The sequence below is a fragment of the Triticum dicoccoides genome, chromosome 7B (assembly GCF_002162155.2).
Source record: "Triticum dicoccoides isolate Atlit2015 ecotype Zavitan chromosome 7B, WEW_v2.0, whole genome shotgun sequence".
Classification (NCBI taxonomy): domain Eukaryota; kingdom Viridiplantae; phylum Streptophyta; class Magnoliopsida; order Poales; family Poaceae; genus Triticum; species Triticum dicoccoides.
In genome coordinates, this window is record NC_041393.1 from 185,084,581 (window position 1) to 185,091,791 (window position 7,211).

At 46.0% G+C, this 7,211-nt stretch overlaps 1 pseudogene; it reads right to left on the reverse strand.

Moving 5' to 3' along the window:
• Positions 1-1,682: 1,682 nt before the first annotated feature.
• LOC119338795 lies at positions 1,683-6,260 on the reverse strand (annotated as a pseudogene).
• Between the last annotated feature and the right edge of the window lie 951 nt (positions 6,261-7,211).

A 7,211-nucleotide genomic window follows, 5' to 3' on the forward strand; every position in this document is an offset into this window, starting at 1 on the left:
CACAAATATATAGTTGATACTTCTAATAATCTTTTTTAGCATTTCTTAAACAAAAAATACCTAAACACCAAAGGAAGATGAACATAACATGAAGACTAAAAATCCACCATCACTAACATTCATAATTGTACAATGCCTCACATTTAGATTAATCAAGTTCTGTGAACCTAAAGTTTTAGAGAGTGTGCATAGTTTTTCTGAATGATTGGAGTGCCCATAGATCCAAGCAAAACACTCATCAAACATTATTTTCACATCTCCAGCATCATCCTTCTTTACCGAAAAAGGGTTGCCCCCCGCTTATAAAGCAACGACCACACGATACAAATGCTGGGGCCACAGCACAAGCAAGCCCAAAAGAAACAAAAAAAGGAACTGAAGAGAAAATAATGCCAACACCGGCGGATCAACGAAAACGATGAGGACTCGCAACCGCCGCGCCCACCGGAAAATACCACCACGCTCCTAGCATTCCGGACCGCCGCATACCAAACAACACCCTCAAGAAGGATTGCGACGATGACGACGCTGTTGCCCGGACATGTCCTAGGGTTTCCCCCGGTACGCGAGGGGTGAGGTGGAAGGGGTATGCCCGACGCCCTTCAGGAAGGCACGGCGGCGCCCACGAGCGTCACCGCGTCGGTGCCGGCCCGGCCGACAAGGATTTCTCCCGCCCACCAACCAACCACGACCCCAGACGATCCATCCCGCGCCACCAAACACACCGCCCACCAACTTGCGCCACCACGGTCGAGCAGTCTCCATCGCCGTCTCACCATGGCAAACGAAACGGGACCGACGGAAACAAGACGACGCAACCGGGAACCAGGAGCGGCAACATCAGCAGCCTCGCGGGAGGGGACATCCTCCACCGCCCCCGGCGGGATCCGGCCGGACGCAGCACAGGGGCAAACCGGGCCACCCCTGGCCCAGCCGAGCCCGAAACGGGCTCGCGAAGCCCCCGTCGCCGCGCTGCAGAACGCGAGCCGCCGTCGCCACCACCCCCCGCACGAGTCACGCCCCCGACCCGCCGGAGACGCCGCAAGCAGACCAGGCCAGGCCCGCCCAGACCCAGATCGAGCCCAAAAGGGCCTGGATCTGGGCCGGGAAGGCCCGCCGCTAGCCACCGCGTCGCCCCGCCGCCAAGCGGCCGCGCCACCGCCCGCACACCACCCAGCACTGCGTCGCCGAGGGAGCTGCGCCGCCGCCGGATCCAATGTCGCCGAGGAGCACCCCCATCGGCCGCCGTCCGCCCGAGCCGAGGCGCCAAGCGGGGGTGGAAGGCCGGGGCCGCCGCCGCCGGCACCACACGGGCAAGGCCCGGTGGCCCAGGCCGACGGCGGCGGAAGGGGAGGAGGGGGAGGGGGGGCTGGGAGGGGGCGACGAGATCCCCCGGTCGCCCCGCTCGGGGAGGCGACGCGGGGGGAGGAGGGGGCTTTCTCTTCTGGCTGCTGCTTTCCGACTGACTATGATTGAGGCTGTGCTTTCCTCCGTTCCAAGCTACTCCATCTTTAATCCGTTCTTACCCACAATCCATTGGTGAACTGTAAGCAAAGCAAGAAATCGATCAGCAACCCAGCACATGCCGGTGACACGTTCTGGCCGGCGTTTGACCCAGCATGGCAAAACGCATCTTGCCGCTTTGCCTCCTCTCGGCGCCATCGATATCATTGCAATCAAAATTACGCCCTGAAGATTATCTGTGTCAGCAATTCATTCAAGGTTCAAATATTTAGCAGAGCTCATATTACAGGGGTACCTCTGTCTAAATAATTGAGCCATGCAAATATTACAATGATTGGAAAGGGAAGTGTAGGACAAGAACAATGTAGCCTATAACAGACTCTACAACCATCCATAAATCAACAAATACAACATGATACGAAACAAGCTGAATATTTCTAGAAGATATTTATGAGTTTACAACAGTACAACACTTACATTAGAACTGATCTGCTCTCCAATAGAAAATGTCAGGTTCAAGTGGCCAAACTTTTCACGAAGCACCAACATCATTTCAGGCTGAATGTTATGTACCTAAACAAAATGAGCCAACTCAGTTCCATGCATATCATGTGATTCCTTATCTGTGCTTTGTACTCCAAAGATCATCTAAAAGAAGTAAAAATTAAACTAAGATGTAAAAAAAAGGACCAACAACAACAACAACAGAAACATGATGGTTCAGCTCTCCACATACTGTTTTAAGAGTTATCTCGACGATAAGGAGATCTGAATCTCCCAGCTTCTTGTACTGCAACTTCGTTGGTTCTGGCTGCAGACGCGTCTCGGGTGCCATCTTCGGGTATGTTGGGCACTCAACCCTGGTAAGGTATTTCCGTAGGATGAGGAAATTGCAGCAAACGCGGATAGCACCATTTGTCACATATACTGTTGTCGAATTTTTTTTGTTGCATATACTGAAACCCCTGTTCTTGCACATTCCAATAAACATATCAAGAAGCAAAAAATCGATGTGTGAAATGATGAAAAAATATAATAACAAATAGGATACCTTGAGCTCTGAGGTATTGTTGCATCTTCATCTTTCCGTTTCCTCTTCGAATTTGTATGCCCATTTTCTAGATTGTGGTTGGATGTTACATTTTTTCCAGGCTGATAAGCACAATGCACCTCTTATTACAGCTAACTACTTGTTCTTACAAGATGGCTTGTACCTTATCACACTTCTCAAATGATCACGTTCTTCTTGACTACAGTTTCTTCATGTAGGTCACACATCATTCCACTCCTGAACTCTATGAATGTATCCCTGAGCAAACATTTACTCTGTCAATAAAGAGCTAGCACTGGTAGGAATTGTAAGACAGGATTCTGCACTGACCTTTTAATTGCATATCCAAGTCTGCAATGTAATAAGGAGTTAAGTTAATAAATTCCTGCAAATATCACATAGCATCATTACTAAGACGTCAAAAACCATCGGCAAAAGCAGCACAAGAGAGAATGCCACACGGTCTCCATTGATTATGGCTTCAGACAAGGTGAGTAACAGTGCGGTTACAACGAACTCTGAATCCAAGCAGACTGTACTGCTGAATCCAAGCAGGCTGGGTACCTGATTTGCAGAGCTGCTCGGAGACCTTGACTAGATCAGATCCCTCCACCATGCCCACTGTCGCATTCTGCTACCACATGAAAAATCAGAGAATAGAGCAAGCAATTCTTGCTTGATTATCATGTGAACAAGGGAATCGACAAGAGGAACAGAGGGTCACATTTGGGCCTCACCTCGCACAGTGCATCATGAACTTGAACATCTCCAGCATCATATCCTTGCGAGTGAGGAAACCAAATCAGCGAACCAAGCCTACCAAATCGAAATGAACAGAGAGAGAGAACTTATTTTAGCAGCATAAACAAATGCATACTAAAATTCCTTGAACTGCAATCTTTGGGAGCCTAAGATGGTATGCTACTATTGCTAGTGCAGACCAAGCTTATTCATTTAGCCATCCACTCAGTCTGTTGTCCACCACAACTAAGAAATTTTTTGAAGCAAGGGAAAAAGATCTGCTGCCATGACTGATGGATGGCACATAACAAATAAATCTTACATGTAGAGTAGAGTATATGCTGCCTCGCGTGGTTTGAATCCAATACACGGACGTGGTTTGGATCCACAAAAGGGGAAATTTGTGCTCCTATACGTACATCAAGTGTCGGAGGAACACGACCGAGGAAGCACTGGCCGCCCCTCCTCTCCCGGCATGCGAGCGTGCAGAAGGCGAGCTTCGTCTTGGGCAGCGTGGTCGTCCACCTCGAGGACGAGCGCGTGAGTTGCACCCTAGGTCGCAGCCAGCTTGAACCCGTGCTTCTGGACCATGCCCTTGACGACCAAGTTAGAGGCGTCGTGGCATGGATCAAGGAGCGCTGCCGCCTGGCCGTCTCAATTTGAGAGCGGCAATGAAGGAGAAGAGGCGAGAATGAGGGGATGGCGTCTCAATTTGAGAGCGGCAATGAAGGAGAAGAGGAGAGAATGAGGGGATGGGGTGCGGCAGCGCCATGGCGGCAACCCTAGGCAGGAGGAAGAGGGGAAAAGGCCGCTGCCCATCTGAGGATCAATATTTTTCTCTCTTTTTGTCTCTTCCTTCGGCACTGTTGAGATGACATGGCTAACGCGAGCGGCCGCGCTTTGTGCGACGCTTATTGTGTTTGATAGCAGCACTTGTAGACAGCAACACATCGTAATTCGTAAACAGCAACGTATTCCCATAAATAGCAGCACTTACTCATAGACAACAACACATAAAAACAGCAACACACTCATAAACAGCAATGCATAGTCATTCATTTTAAGTTCACAAACTCACGACAAAGTATGGAGGTAATTTGACCATACATAAGGCCACAAATTAAGCATCACAATAAAGTTTTGATATTGTAACAAGTTCAACTAAAATAAACTTGAGCAATCCAGCAATAGCACAACGAAGACCGTAGCGCAATAAGTCTTTAGTCTTGAGCATAACTCGACGAGACCATGTCTCTACGTCTCAAAGGGCCAAGTCCTAGTTGGAAACATGAATATAGTCAATGTTTAGGATCTTCCTTGTAGAAGGTACAGTCAAATACTCAATTGGCAAAGGAATGTGTTGGTGAGTACTAACCACATGAGGAGATAGTGATTAGCAATAGTTAAATAAATTGTAAATTTGAACAAAGTACATTATTTGCTCACCTTTTTGTTTGTTTCTAAGCCAATCTTGGGAGCATATCAAAACTTCCACCATATTAGGAGTTAGGCCGATCCTATGCCCACTAAGTATTCTGCCACTTGTACTAAAGGCCGACTCTGAAGCAACTGTTGTCACGGGAATAGAAAAAATATCTCTGCCGACCTTCCTTAATGTTCGATATCTTGTTCCAGCTACTTTCCACGGATCCAGCACACTAAATACTTTTGTGTATGGCACTAGGACATCTGTCAAGTATATATCTATATCAGCTTGTAGCCGAGCTGTTGTAGGACTTTGCTTGGCAACAATGTCATTGAAGATGTTCACAATGGCTGGAGCTTTCACAGAAGAAATCTGTTCTTCACATGGTTTATATTTCATCTACTTCCACTTCATACTCCTCTATGAATGAATGCAGTCTACCAACTAATGCATCAACCAACTCCACACACTCATAAGAAGATGGCTCAGTTCCATGGAGCATGGCAAAGCAAGCTGTCAACATATGCCTCTTGTAACGAGGATCAAGAAGTGTAGCCATTCCCATTAGATCTTGAATGTCCTTCCAATACTTATCAGATTTAGTAGTCATTTCCTCAAAGAGTTTTTTATAACTGGATTGCTAGAAGTGGCCCACTGTCTCGTTTTCATTTTAATCTCACATATTTTAGGGAAGTAAACATTAGAAGTCACATAATCAGTTCCCGAAAACAACTTAGTTATCTCATAGAATAATCCAAGTCTCTCCACCATCTCTGCAGCAGACTCCCATTCTTTGACACTAGGTAAATGCTCATATTGTTTCTCAACTTGATTTGCGCGTTCGAACACAACTCTGTATGGTAAAGCTGCTTCTAGCATCATGAAAGTGGAGTTCCACCTAGTTTTGCAATCAAGAATCAACTTTCTTGTTATTTTAACTTTTTTTAAAGTAGCCATCTCCTCAAACTCACCGGAAGTTCTTTAGGACAATCTCGAGGAAAGGGACATGGCGTCTATATATTGAATCCCACTGATGTTGTATCTTAGTAACATAGGCAAGAATAGCAACAACATCTGCAAAAATTTAATCATAATGAGACACTGAGTTGTATGAAGTAATATGCAAGAACAAAGTTAAAAATGATGTGCCAGTGATGCTTTTATCCCGTAGCGAGAATATGGCCCCAAAACTGTGGGAAGCACGGTGGACAAATTGTCGATGATATCCTGTGCGTCGACATCCTAACCTCGATCCTAGAATTTAGTGTGATGACAAACTTCATGGCTAGATACCAGAAATTTTCATTTGGTATTTCCATGGGGTTGAACCCGCGAGTGAAGTCATATGTCATGCCGGTTTGTAGCACGGTGTTGAAGAGAAATGCTTGGTTGTTGTATGCCGTCGCTTCCATTTTTCTTCCCTAATATTGTTTTATGAATCATAACAGTAAAAAAAAAAAGATGTTTATCCGGTGTGTATATTAAAAGATGTGTTGTAAGTAGTGATGAGTAATGCCTTACATCCTGATCCAGTAGTATACAGCGAAAGTAAACTTTCCGCATTGCATTCTCCTTCATTTGGGCCTTCCACAAGACCCTAACATGAATGGTCCAACAATTCTGATAGATATGCTCCATCTGGCCGCTCTGAAAAGTCAAATTTATGTGCATAGAATAGAATGAATGGATGAAGTAAATAATTGAACGGTGATGGCAAACTATCGTACAGGCTGATTTATCTATCTTGCCTATTCATCGGAGGGATGATAGGTCAAGGGATGACAGAAACCAGGCGCAACGCCATCACCCTCTTAGAGATCGTCAATCTGTATGAGATTACCACGGCTATGGAGGAGATGGCTTAGCCTATGTAGAAAGAAAGATGGAGACATATATGGTGGTGCCGGGCATTTTTATGAGCATAGTGGGCGGCACGAAACCAGATAACTTTCAATTTTGGTTTTGGCGATCTAGGATGCCCGTGGGTGAAAAAATCTCTCTCGTACGACCCTACTCCTTAAGCGGTCGTTGTAGTCATTTATCAATCTTTGGCAAACCTAATAAACATTATCAATCTTTGACAAACCTAATAAACACTCCCTGTTTATTAGGTTTGCCAAAGATTGATAAATGACTACTACGACCGCTCAAGGAGTGGGGAACTTGAAAGTTATTTGGTTTTCCCGCTGCCCACTATGCTTGTAAAAATGCCCCTCACCACCATATATGTCTCCATCTTTCTACATAGGCTGAGCCATCTCCTACACGGCCATGGTAATCTCAATATCTCATACAGATTGACGATCTCTAAGAGGGTGATGAAATCGCCGCCGGTTCCTGTCATCACTCGACCTATCATCCCTTCAATGAACAGGCAAGATAGATGAATCAACCTTTACAGCAGTTTGTCATCACCGCTTAATTATTTACCTCATCCATTCATTTTATTCTATGCACAAGAACTTGACTTTTCAGAGCGTCCGGGCGGAGCATATCTATCAGAATTGTTGGACCATTCATGTTAGGGTC